This window comes from Hylobates moloch, unplaced genomic scaffold, assembly GCF_009828535.3.
Source record: "Hylobates moloch isolate HMO894 unplaced genomic scaffold, HMol_V3 SCAFFOLD_9, whole genome shotgun sequence".
Classification (NCBI taxonomy): Eukaryota; Metazoa; Chordata; class Mammalia; order Primates; family Hylobatidae; genus Hylobates; species Hylobates moloch.
Genome location: NW_026652284.1, coordinates 105,880,855 through 105,894,866, shown reverse-complemented (window position 1 = coordinate 105,894,866; position 14,012 = coordinate 105,880,855).

Genomic DNA, 14,012 nt, shown 5'->3' with positions numbered 1-14,012 from the left:
TGGAATTGACTCCTGATCCAGTGCTCTTTCCATGCCTTTTTATTCTACTTCTCAACTAAATTTGCACTTCCCTTTTCAGTGAGAGATGTAAATCATCTGCATGTTCCCATTAGGCCATATATATCTCAGAGATACCCCTGCATGCCTCCTAGCCAAAAGATCCAGCAGGGAAGGACTCCCGAGGCCCAAATCCCAGGCTTCCTCTGGGATCATGTGCAGGGCGGAGTCTGTTGAAATGACTCAGGTTGAGGCTAATTTACAGATATGCGAAAAGTCATGCTCACGCCCCAGGAGTGTTAAGTAGGACTTGAAGAGTTAAAATGCACCATCCTGCAAGTAGGGACTACCTGAGACTGGGACTTCACAGATATTTCCACCTACTATTGTCTGGTCATCCTGGGGTTCACCTCTGTGACTCTAATCTGATGAAACTCAGTCCATTCAAGGCAGATAGTGCCCAGGCTCTCTGCAGCTGACGTTGTCCTTCCCTTGGAGTAGAAAGCAAGGGCAATGGGAAGACTAGTCTCATTTGCAGCCTGGCTTCCATCCATGTACCAACAATGACACAACTCCCTCCTCCGATGAGCACTTTCCAATCTCCACTGAGATCTGTTGGATGAGAAGCCAGTTTCCATCACAGCCACGCACAGGCAGCTATGGGTGGGGGTGTGCATATAGCTCCCTTCACCCCAAGATCTGGGAAGAGAGAGCTCATCTGTTCACCAGCCAGAAACCCAGCCAAGCATAACAGGGCTGCTGTGAGGGTCTTTGAGGAACCAAAGGGGAAATGATCCAACGGCCAGGACTGTGAAAGCTACGGTCATAAGAGAAGCATGCTCCTCTAGCCCTGCTGATGGAATTGTCCCAAAGGGAAAGATTTAACTTGTTTTAGGAACTAGTCAGAGCCTGGCTCGGGCATGCCGCCAGTGTATTACGAGAACAATCTCTGGGAAATGAGGAATGAATGTATTGCCAAGCAGATTGTAGCCCTGGAGCCTAACAATCAGTGGCCCCTGACATTCAGCCAGCCCCCAATTCCTTGGGACCTCCCTGACCACTACCAGTGCCAGACAAGCTGATCCCTGATTCTCATTCACTCAACATATGCTGAGTCCCTGTTATGGTCAGGCACCATGCTAGGAGCTGGGGAAAGAGGTGTGATGACACAGCCTCTGCCTTGAGGACTTCGTCTGGAGCCCACGGATAATTACAATACAATATGATTGGATGCCCCAGTGTGTACTGCTTCCGGAAGCCCAGAGGGAGGAGTGACAAGTCCTGTCTGGGCAATTCCAGAAGGATTCAGAAGAGGTGAAACATGAGCCTGGTCTTGAAACACAATCCTTGTTCCACTGATTTTGTGAAGCACCCTGGGTACCAGGCAGAAGACCAAGACTGGCCAGGGAGAGTTGGGTGTAGGGGGGTTCCAACATAGCTGCTCCCCAGCCTTCCTGCCAACTAAAGCCCTTCCTGTCTTCCTTTTACATGCCAATGCAAAAGTACCTCCCCTGCAGAAATCATTTTCCGGTTAATTCAACATCTCTCAAATAAATCATAGACTTGGTCAGCCTCCTCATGTACCAACCCAAAGACATTGTCAGAGCCCAGAAGAGTAGCTTAGAACCCTTAGAACTCTCCAGCTTGTGCTGGCCTTCAAGAAGAGAACCACCATTCCTGTCCTCAAGCAGTGAATAGTTAACCTGTGGAGGAAAACCAAAGACCAATTGGGTGTCAAACTGAAAAATCATATTTAGAAGTCCATAGAAAATTAGGAATAAAATTGGAAATGAAGAGAGCTTTTGCTCTCCTTGAGAGCATCTGTTGAAAGGTTCCTGGACCATTTCAGGTGGGAATAGATGTTTCAACCCCAAGAAGCTGCAAGCCCATTGAGAGCAGAGGTTTCTGTTTTCTTTGTCTCAGTAGTCATCTCTCTCCTTCCCCACCCTTGTACTTAACTTCTTAGCAGAGACACCTCTAGTCCCAGTGCAGAATGTATTCAAATAAGCCATCGTGAATGGGAAGAGGTGAATCTCACCTTGCCAGTCAAGAAGGGTCCTCCTAGCTGGGTCTGAGGAAGAATCTGAGGGATTGAGATCAGGAGGCTAGATATGCCATCCTGATAGAAAGGGAGGAAGGGAGGGAGGGAAAGGAGGGAGGGAGGGAGGGAAGGAAGGAAGTTGTTATATTTCCTTTTGCATATTTCCTTTCCACTTCCAAACTACCCTGTGAGAGAGGTTTCATTGACCCTACTTTGCAGACAAGAAACTGAGGCTAAGGGAATTTAAATAACTCGCTGAAGGTCAAAACTCTAGTAAACAGGGATTCAATCCAAAATCTGAGGACTCTGAAGCCTGTGCTTTTTCTAGACAGCCTGGATAAAAATAACTGTCATGTATCAAGAATCTGCCACTTGCCAAGACCTGGGAAGGCCCTTTACAAACACAGATTGCACGACTCTCACTGAGCAGATTCTCCTAGCAGGAGGCCCCCTGCCCAGCTGCTCCTCCTGCACAGATGGGATACCAGGGTGACCACAGCATTTAGCACTGAAACAAGTATGGTTTGAAGGTGACCAGGGGGCACTGTTAATGATTGTGGTGAGTAGCAGGTACAAATAGGACTGTCCTATGTGGTCACCCTAGTTGTAACCCACCTTCCAACCATCCATGCATCCCTTAAGCAAATATGTCACAAAAGGCTTGAATCCAACTCTCCTTGAGTCCCTCCTCATTTTTCCCAACAAGGGGCCATCCAGCCATCCCAGAACTTTGCAGACACTGGCTACACTAGTCCAGTGTGGAATGTAAAAGAAATTAAAGCCATGTATTTTATTGTTTAGCTTTTCCATAAAGCTAAAACTTTTCCATTCAAAGAATTATCCTGTGTCTTGAGAGCACTTACTTTCTTAGGGTTAAAAGTCTCATTTCTTTGGATGGCATAATGGTTATGACAGATTGTAATTTGGTTTTTAATGCCTTTAATGGACAGAACTAAAAGTTGGCAAAGTTATGATGTTAATCTGCTTAATTTTTTTTTTTACCATTTTAACCATTTTGAAGTGTATGGTTCAGTGGCATTAAGTACATTCACAGTGTTGTACAACTATCACTACCATTCACCTCCAGAACCTTTTTACCATCTCATCTGAAACTCTATTCCCACTAAACAACAGCTCCTCATTCCCCCTCTCTTCCCAGTCCCTGGCAACCACAATTCTACTTTCTGATATTTGAATTGAAGGTACTTCTTATCAATGGACTCATACAGCATTTGTTCTTTTGTATCTGGCTTATTTCACTTAGCATAATGCCCTCAAGGTTTACCTACGTTGTGGCATATGTCAGAATGTTCTTCCTTTTAAAGTCTGAATAATATTCCATTGTATGTGTATACCAAGTTTTGCTTATCCATTCATCCATCAATGGTGCCTGGTTTAATTTTACAGGTCACGATGATCCAAAAGTCTGGGAACCACTGATCCAGCCTGTGCATATACTTCAGTGATGGGCGCTCACTCCTCTCCCCATGCAGATATTCCCTTGTATTTTATATTTAATCCTAGAGGACAACAGAGTGTGGATCTAACTGAGGAGGAGCATGGTGGGAAGGTAGAGAATGATTTTCAGGTCTCAACAGCCTCCCTACACTTCAAGATTTGTTCCCTACCTTTGTGGATCTAGAAGCCCATTGTTCAACTTTCCTAGGAATGATCAGATCCTGGAAAAAAGGACTCCAACCACCTACATTTCCAGCCACCTTTGCTTGTGAGGGAATATTATCAATGCATATCATTCCCTCATTTACTGAGATGTACCCTGAACTCAGATACTCGGGCCCAAAATTTTGGAGTCATTTCAACTCCTCTCTTTTCCTCGCACCTCACATCCAAACCATCAGCAAATTTTGTCATCAGTAACTTCAGAATATAACCCAAATCCAACCCTTTTGCACTGCACCACCGTCTCCTATTCCAAGCTATCAAATTTTGTGTCTGGACTATGGCAATAGAGTCCTAAATGGTCTCCTGTTAGGAGATCATCCTCCTTGTAATCCCCTCTCTTCCTACCACCTAAAATGACCCACTAAAATGTAAATATGGCTGTGCAATTTTTATAAAATATATCAGAAACCCTCCCTGTTTAGCACAATAAAAGTCATGAATAAAGTCTTTTTAAAACCATATTCCTTTAGGAATGGCTGAGCTAGCAAAAGAGAAAGGGAATTCCTTAAATGCCAGCAACAATAAAAAAGCTTGAATCTGTAGAGTAGACCAACAGTGGAGCCAATGGGGTATATGTTCTACAGGGGCAAAAAGACAACATCTTCACAGACCTTGTGCACTGGGTGGTTGTTGGGAAGAGTAGAAAACAAGGCCTGAGGCCCTAGCAAGGTTGAAGGTCACACTGAAAATTCTCATAAGAAGTTAGAACTCCCAAGAATGACACACCTTAGTGAATAAACGAGGAACAAACCTTCACTCCACAGATTGAAATGTGCCGGTCTGGGCTTTGGCTCTTGGTGGAGCAGAAACAAAGAAAAAAATTTTTTTTTCTTTAAGAATTCCTGACTACAAGCCCAAATTCACAGTGTGTTTGGAGCCACTATTCACATGTCCTGTGTGGCCCGAAGAATCCAAATAGACCTGGATATTTAGCAGAAGCAAGCCACATATATTCCCTGAAGGTGTATACTTCAAAACTAAGCTTCAATGAATTATCACAGATATTGTTCATAGGAGCATAAGTCACAATCATAAAACACAAACACACAAATAAACAGATCCTTATAAGGGAGAGTCAGCAGAATCAACCAACAATGGTGCCCCCTCCACAAGACTTCAGATGCTGGAATTAATAGATACAATCCATAAAGCAGTCAAACTTGATGTATTTAATGAAATCAAAGAGGGAATGAACCAGGCATGGTGGCTCACGCCTGTAATCCCAGCATTTTGGGAGGCTGAGGCATGTGGATCACTTGAGGCCAGGAGTTCAAGACAAGCCTGGCCAACATGGAGAAACCCCATCTCTACTAAAAATATAAAAATTAGCCAGGTGTGGTGGTGCATGCCTGTAATCCCAGCTACTTGGGAGACTGAGGCACGAGAATCTCTTGATTCCTGGGAGGAGGAGGTTGCAGTGAGCTGAGATCACACCACTGCACTCCAGCCTGGGCAACAGAGTGAGACCCTGTCTCAAAAATAAATAAATAAATAAGAAGAGGGAATGAGTGCATGATGAATGAATAAGAAGCCAATCAGGCATGTTTGAAAAAGAACCAAAAATCTTTGGAAAATGAGATGGTATAATAATGAAAATTAGAAACCCAGTGTATTGCTTAAACAAAATATTAACACATCTGAAGGGAAAATTAGTGGAAACAAATCTAAAGAAATTATCCACACTGCACTACAGAGAGAGACAAAAAAAAAAAAACAGCAAATAGAATGACAGCATCTAACATATGTCTGAGTGATCAGAAAAAGAAAACAGAACAGGGAGGCAGCTGAATTTGAACACAGCACCCCCCTGCTCAGTCTCTCAACCTTCCCCCTCATTCATACTGCTCTAGGATGTATCCATAGAAGAATTATTCAAACATGATCTGGCTATAATCAAACAGGATCTGGCTCCTGACTACTTCTCTTTGCTGGCCTTCTGTTTCTAGAATGTGCCAAGCACACCTCCATAGCAGGGCCTCTGCCAGGAGCACTCTCCCTCTTTGAACCCAGCATACCTCACCTCTTTCTTCATTCCAGTTCTTGCTTCAACAGCATCTCCTCTGAAAGGCCACTCTTGACCACTCACTCTAACGTTGTCCCCCAAACCCACCCTTTCCCTGCTTTATTTGGTGTCATAGCTTTTATTATTACCTAATATTATATTATACTTTTGTTAATATAAATGTGAAGACATATAACTAATGTGAAGACATATAACTGATGTGAAGACATATAACTTGCTCCAAGCAGATGCTCAGTGAATATTTTTTGAAAGAATGAATAAATGAAACATATATGTACCTACTATGTGGTGGGTGCTGCCAGGGATATAGAGATGAGTGAGGCACAGACTGAGTTGCCTGCCATTGCCCGCTCTCGCTTCCTCCCTTAATAACACAATCTTGATTTTGTAGAGGAAGAAATGAGACCAACTGGAAACATGTATTTCTCCAGGCACCCTTTTACAGAGATGTGACCACTTGGCTATATTCTGGCCAACGTGGTGTAGGCATTCTTTGTTGGGTGGAACTTCCAAAAAAGGAGAGGAATAGACTCAGCTTGGGGCCTTATAACTCTTTCTCCCACCTCTTTCTTGCTACCTGGAATGTGGAAATAGGAGTTGGGACTGCCATTTTATACCCATAAGTCAACCTTGAGGATGGAAGCCATGAGCTAAGGATGGTAAAGAAAAGAGATCTAAGGAGTCTGTGACATCAAAGATGTCACACAGCTGTCACTCCAGGCCTGTCTTCTTACCCTAGACATCCTTTAGCAGAGAAAGAATAAATCCGTATCTTTTTTCAGCCACAGCCTGCTGAAGGTACTTCTCAACTGATACCATGAATAAGACTCAGTCTCTGACTTCAGAAACTTGCAACCAACAGTGGGGTTCAGAGATACCCAGTGACCCCCCAGGGCGATGTGCTGGCCAGGAACTCAGCAAGGTCAAGTGTCTTACCCAGCATGGGACTTGGTGGGCAGAAGGAGAGGGCTGGTATCTCCCCAAGGAAGGATTGGGTCATTAGCTTGGCCTTTCACACTCCCAAATTGTTGGGTTAGGCAAGGACTGGCAGTGTGAGGGGTCAGACCACAGCAATTTCTCCTTCTTCTGAAGTGAACCAGTGGGGGAAATGTCATGTATGCTCATGAGGTGTCACTGGTCAATAGGCAAGCATTGACTCAGCACTGTCTCTGTGCCTAGCATTGTGCTAGGTGCTATGAGAAAGGCACAAGGAGGAGATATGGCTCCTGTCCTCGAGGAGCTTATACTCACAGGGACTCAGTAACTCTTCTGTTTGAAAGGAACCTTGGGTGGGAACCTTGGTTTCCTGGCCTCCTGTTTCCATGAGGAGGGACCTTATCCAGGGTAACACTTCCTGTCTCTCCCATTTCCATGCAGAGGGACCTTATCCAGGGTAACACTTCCTGTCTTGCTTCCTCACTAGGCTCCCTCCTCATGAGAGGTGGATTCACTTATCTGATCAATGAGTTCAGGAGAAAGAAACAAATAAGTCTGCTCTTTTTAGGAGCTGCTCTAAGATATATCTATAAGAGCACGACCATAAGAAGGAACTCTGGAAATGTACAGAGTTGCCAATGATGGATGGACAAGTCTGTCTAACTCCAGGGAGCAGTATTATGAAGGCCATTGCTGTGGCCACACCTCTGCACATTATCCAACCCAACTTTCATCCACAAAAACATCGTTTATTTCTATCTTCATTTCTCAACCCAGGAGGAGAAGGAATGAGGATTATTTTTGGCCCCTCAGGATAATTATTGCTGACAGCTGTTACAAACAACCCCAAAATCTTAGAATCTTAACACTAGAAAAGTTGTATTTCTCATCTCATGCCTCTTGTTTCTGGTCAAGAGGATCTGCTGTAAAAGGGTGACTCAGGGACCTAGTTTGCTTGGTATTGTTTCTCCCATTATGTGACTTCAAAGTCAACCTGGAATCATCTAGCCATGAGAAATGGGGAAAGCCTGGAAGATTGTGCCAAGGGAATGAGAATCGGGGATATTTTATGGTGTACACAGCCAGGCCTGGAAATGTGGGAAATCACATCTACCCACACTCCACTGGGCAAAGAAAAACTATAGAAGGCATTGAACGCAGGTGAGGCATCTACTCTGCATCAGAAGGTGGTGAGTTCCCTGTCACTAGAAGAGGCAAACAGGGCCTGATCATTTGGTGGAGATGTTAAGAATTAAGACTTCCATCAGACAGCTGGACCACAGCAATGATTCCCACACTTTTTATTCTCCAGGGCCCTTTCATAATTTTTCCCTTTGGACCTCATGTTTTGAAAGATCGTGTCTAACAAACAAACTGCACTTGTTGAGAAATAACAAATATATTTCCCCACTTCTTATTCACCAAGGCTGTGTGTGTGTGTGTGTGTGTGTGTGGTGTCTATAACTGGACATGCTCATGCTCATTTTGGGCACCATTGCTGCCATGGTTTTGGTTTGCTAATCATATTCCAGGAATGCCTAGGATGTCATCAACAGCCAGTCTAAGTTTCTGACCAGCATTTGATGATTTAATTCCAGCCAAAGCAAAGAAGCTAAGAGTTTAGTTAAAATAAGTTGTCCGGCTGGGCGCAGTGGCTCACGTCTGCAATCCCAACACTTTGGGAGGCCGAGGCAGGAGAATCGCTTGAGGTCAGGAGTTTGAGACCAGCCTGACCAACAAGTTGAAACCCTATCTCTACTAAAAGTACAAAATTAGCCAGGCGTAATCCCAGCTACTTGGGAGGCTGAGGCAGGAAAATCGCTTGAACCCAGGGAGTGGAGGTTGCAGTGAGCCAAGATCGTGCCATTGCACTCCAGCCTGGGCAACAATCCATCTCAAAAATAATAATACTACTACTAAGTTGTCCGTTCATGGGGTAAATTAAAGCCCTTTTTTCTTTTGTAGCACGACCTCGCTCACAGCAATCATCACACAACTCTCCAAATTTGGAATGAGGTTCAGACGCTGGCAGCTAAAATCCATGTGTCCTCTGCAAGGCAAATGAAAAATTCAGGAACGGAACTCACGTATGGGCTCTCAGTGCAATTCCTTTTCTATATCCCTTTCCTCCTATTAATTTTGGAGCAGGGTCATTTTTTTAAACTATTCCATTTCTAGGAATTTCTCCTAGAGGTACTCAAATATGAAAGCAAAATGAAATACAACAGTGTTCACTGCAGCAAACGTTGTTAACAGTAAAAAGCAACAAAGAGGCCGGGCATGGAAGCTCACACCTGCAATCCTAGCACTTTGGGAGGCCGAGGTAGGCAGATTGGATTGCGTGAATCCAGCAGTTCAAGATCAGCCTGGGCAACATGGTGAAAACCCATTTCTACAAAAAATTAGCTGGGCGTGGTGACGCCTGTCTGTAGTCCCATAGACACAGAAGGCTGAGATAAGAGAAGCACCTGAGCCTTGAAGGTCGAGGCTGCAGCGAGCCATGATCACACTACTGAATTCCAGCCTGGGCAACGGAGTGAGACGTTGTTTAAAAAGAAAAAAAAAATGCAACAAAGGAAGTTTAGAAACAAATGAAAAGCCCATTCATGAGAGTCAACTAATCTAAAAATGGCACTCACTGTTCCTACAATTGAATACCATGTGACTACTTTTTAAAAGTACACCAGTTTTATTGATGTGGAAAGACATCCAAGACAGGTAAATGTAAAAGTTAGGGTGCAGAACAGTGTTACAGTATGCCGCCATTTGTGATAGCGTATGGATTATATACATGGGAAATTAGGAAAATAATACATAAAAAAACTATTGAAGGTAATTACCTGTGGGAAGTAGAATTGGGGTGTGAAATGGAAAAACATTACTCTTCATTGGCATGTCCTTTGCTTTTGAAGTTTTACCATGTGCATGTGTTCTTTCCATAATAAAAAGTTAGGCTGGCCATAGTAGCTCAAACCTGTAATTCCAGCTCTTTGGGAGGCTGAGGCAGGAGAATCACTCAATGTCAGGAGCTCAAGACCAGCCTAGGCAACATAGCAAGAACCCCTCTCTACAAAAAAATTAAAAAATCAGCCCAGCATGGTGGGGCACAGGTATAGTCCTAGCAGCTCAGGAGGCTGAGGTAGGAGGATAGCCTGAGCCCAGGAGTTTGAGGCTGCATTGAGCTGTAATTGTACCACCGAACTCCAGCCTGGGCAACAGTGCAAGAACCTGCCTATTAAAAAATTAATTTACAGGTTTAGTCACCAACAAATTAGCTCTATTAATTAATTTTAATAAAATTTGTGTCATAAATGCTAAGTCCACTTATTAATAATTCAACTAACAATGAATAACGGTTTCTCATGCCCCAGGCAAGTGCCAGGTGTTGGGATTATGTATGTCCACAAAAGAAAATAAGACTGAGACTTACCTTCCAATAGCCCATCACCAAGTGGAAGAGTCCGCCAAATAAATGTTCACAACAGCAAAAATTAGTGCCATGCAGGAGAATCGCTTGAACCTGGGAGGTGGAGGTTGTAGTGAACCAAGATCGCACTACTGCACTCCAGCCTGGGTTGACAGAGGAAGACTCCATCTCGGGGGGAAAAAAAATTAGTGCCATGATTGAGGAAAGCCCCGAAAACTGTGGAACCATGAAGGAGGGTACTTAATATAGATCATAGATTGAAGGAGGCTTTCGGACAGAAGTGTTATCTGCAGTGAGTTTTAAGGGATGAATAGAAGTTAATCACAAACAAGGAAGGAAGAGAGATTAGGTGGCATAAAGAACAAAACACATCAAGCACTTGGGACAATATGGAAAGGTAGGTAGTAGTTTAAGTGTAAGGAAACACATACCTTGAATACTTATTATTTAATATGCTTTCCTAATGAAATACTACACAACCACTATAAAGGAAAAAGTGAATCTATCTGAACCAAGAGTCAGTTTGCCAAAGTGGTTAGGATTGTGAGTTTTGGAGCCAGATGTTAGATCTGGTTCAGATCCTGTCTTCACCACTAACTAGCTGCCTCATGTTCCTTAACTTTTCTATGCCTAATATCCTCCCCATAAAATGAGAATAATGAAAGTACATTCTTCATAGCGTTCTAGTGAGTATTGGAATGAAATGATGAATGCAAAGTCCTTATCCCAGTGTCTGCTACAAACAAAACATTCAGTGGTGATAGTTATACTCACATAGACTGATATCAAGGTATATTAAGAAAAGGAGGGGAAACTGCTTTTTATATTTATCATAGGATCTCATTCCAGCAAGCAGGGGCTTTGCCGTCTTGCTCTCCAACATGTACCCCTCAGTACATAGTTGGCATCCAATAAATAACTACTGAATAAAAGAATTCCTGTAAAAGAAAATTACATATGTCATTTGCTAGTTAGGATATACATAGGTAAAGAAACTGAAATGATATATACCAAGCTGTTAACAGGTAGTATCTCTGGAATGGCAAGATTATAAAGAATTCATCCTTCCTAAAGCATACTTTTCTCTAACAAACTTTTTACAGGAAGGCTGATTTTCTTAAAATCTGGAGAAAGAAATAAAATTTGCATGTAAAACAAGAAAAAAGTAAGCATTTTAATTGATTGTTGTGACCATGACAGTCAATTCATGGATATTTTAAAGAATTTGTCTCCAGTCAACTGGTTGAGAAAATGTAGTCATTAACTACATAACTTGGTATTTTCTTAATTGAAAATCATGTCGTAGAATAACTTCAGTCATTGCCCTAATCTGTTCACCTCTCTTCGGTGGTACCTTCCCAATAGTCTCTGGGCTTGGCCCTGTGACTTGTTTTGGCCAATGGAAAAGCCACAAACAAGACCAAATTACAGGCTTGGAAAGCAATGACCATTGGGGGTCTCAGAACCCTGCCATCATGTGAACAGCCCAGGCTAGCCTGCTGGATGATTAGAAACATGTCATCTACTCCCACCAAGAGCCAACAGCCAGCCAATCCCCATGTGAGTGAGGCCATCTGAGATCAGACACCCCTGAGCCAGCTGCAGACACATGAGCAGTCCCAGCCAAGATCATCCAAGCCCAACATAGACTAGAGAGCTGTCTGGCAGAATCAAGGACTAAAGAGGTAGCTGTTATTTCAGGCCACTAAGTTTTAGGTAGTTTATGGTTCATTACACAACAATGGTTAACAAATACAAATTATATTAGTCACATGGCTCCTAAACAATGTGCTCAACTGTGATGTGATTTTTCAAATGGAAAAATAAAAAGGTAAAAATCCTGCAGAAAAATCACAACCAACGATTTTCAAAGTGCCATTTTTTAAAATGAAAAGTAGATCAAAATTGAGGGCTGATTTTTGAAAAGGACAGCAGACACTAATAAGAACATTATAAGGGCTTTAGCTTTCTGATCACAGGAACGGCCAAAGCTCACCCTGGCACAATACATATTGGACTTCCTTATGAGATGATATAACATGTAGTAATAAGTGATTGATTAAATTTCTTGAAGCATTCATATATCTTGACAATGAAGCCACTCCTTAAAAATCACTCTGAACTTTTCTTTTTGGACATTCCTGAGGCATGAAGAGGCAGCATCAACCCACTACCAGAAACACTCCTCTCCCAGGGTGGGCCCCCACATTCACCCACATCACCTCATTTGTCCTCACAGAAGTCCTGAAGGTAGTTGTGGTTATTCCAACTTAAAACAGAGGCAATGAAGCACAGAGAAGTTAAGGGACTTGCCTAAAGTCACACAGCTCATTAAGTGGCAGAGCTGGACTATAAGCCCAGGTCTTCTGTATCCTTACCTCTCACCTGTGTCTCTTCACTGCACAATCTCTGATGGACTTTTAAGTTGGTGAAGTTAGATGGTTTTACACTGAGCATTTACTCTCTCCTGCTCAGTCCTCTGATTTTTAAGACCGAATAATAATAGCTAACATTCACATAGCATCTGCTGAACACCAGGTACTGTTCTAAGCACTTTGTATATAGAAATTCACTTAATTCTTAACACAAGCCTATGAGGTAGATACTTTCATTATCCCCATTTGACTAATGAAGGAACTAAGGCATATAGAGATTAAGTGAGGTGACGAAGATCACAGACCAAGTAAGTGACAGAGCCATGATTCAAACCTGGGAGAGGGAACTCCAAAATCAAGTCTCCTAAATAAATTAAGCTACACTACATCAAGACCTATATCCTGATTGGCCCAGGATGCAGGACTTTCAGTGCTAAAGCCAAGAAGTCCCAGACAAACTGAAACAGTTGATCACCCTGGCTGGACAGACATTACAAACCAGCAAGTCTTGGGCCACATCCAGCCTTCTGTTTAGACCACACTGTATTTTGAAATAAAATTGAGCCAACATTTTAAAATCAGAAGGCATCATGCTAACAGCTGCATTTTTGGCATTTCTTGAAAAGTTGGATGATCTGGTCCCTGGGTGTGCGTGCGTTCAGGCATGGGGGCAGTCAGTGGCAGCTCAGTAGCCACTGGTCTCTGTCGTCCTGGCAACAGTCCTCCATCCTCTGCAGCCCCCTCCCATCATACCACGTGTTCACATGCACTGACCCCAACCTGTTTGGCTCATTTCTGCACCTGACCGGACACTGTGTGCATTTGAGTGTGGAACCCAGAACATCAGCATCATCCTGACTCACCCTAGGGCAAGCCTTCCCCACCTTTCCTGCACCTTTGAATCACCTGGGGAGCTTTGAAGGTGCCCGGGACACACCTCAGCCCAGTGAAATCAGAATCTCTGGGAGTGGGTCTCAGACATCACAATGTTTTAAAACTCCCCAGATTACAATGTGCAGCCAAGTGTGCAGGGCTTCTCCAACTTCAGTGTGCACAGGAATCATCAGCAGATCTTGTTAGAATGCAGATTCTGATTCAGTGGGTCAGGGTGCGGCCCAAGATTCTGCATTTCTAACAAGCTCCAAGCTGATGCCTGTGCTGCCCTTCCCAGGACCACACATCGAGAGGCAAGGGGCCAAAAGACGGCTCCTCATCAGCATGTGCTCTTCCCAGCCTCACTGGCCGGCCTGGACAGCTCCTTTGTCCTTGGAAACTCATCAACGCTTCTAGCAGCAGAGGCCCAGAGAGGAGCATAAGCAGCCCAAGGTCACACAGAGCCAGGAAAGGCACCCACATCTCTATTTCCTTCCACTGCACAGCACTGCCTCACCTCCCCTAATGAGCAATTTCACCCACCCATCCAAACCCCAGCACATCCTGGCTCTTTTTGTGAGGAGAGGCCAGGATGAATTTCTCCGTGAAAAAGTCAGCCCTTGCAGAATCTGCGTCTGGACGTGGGTGGATGGTAGT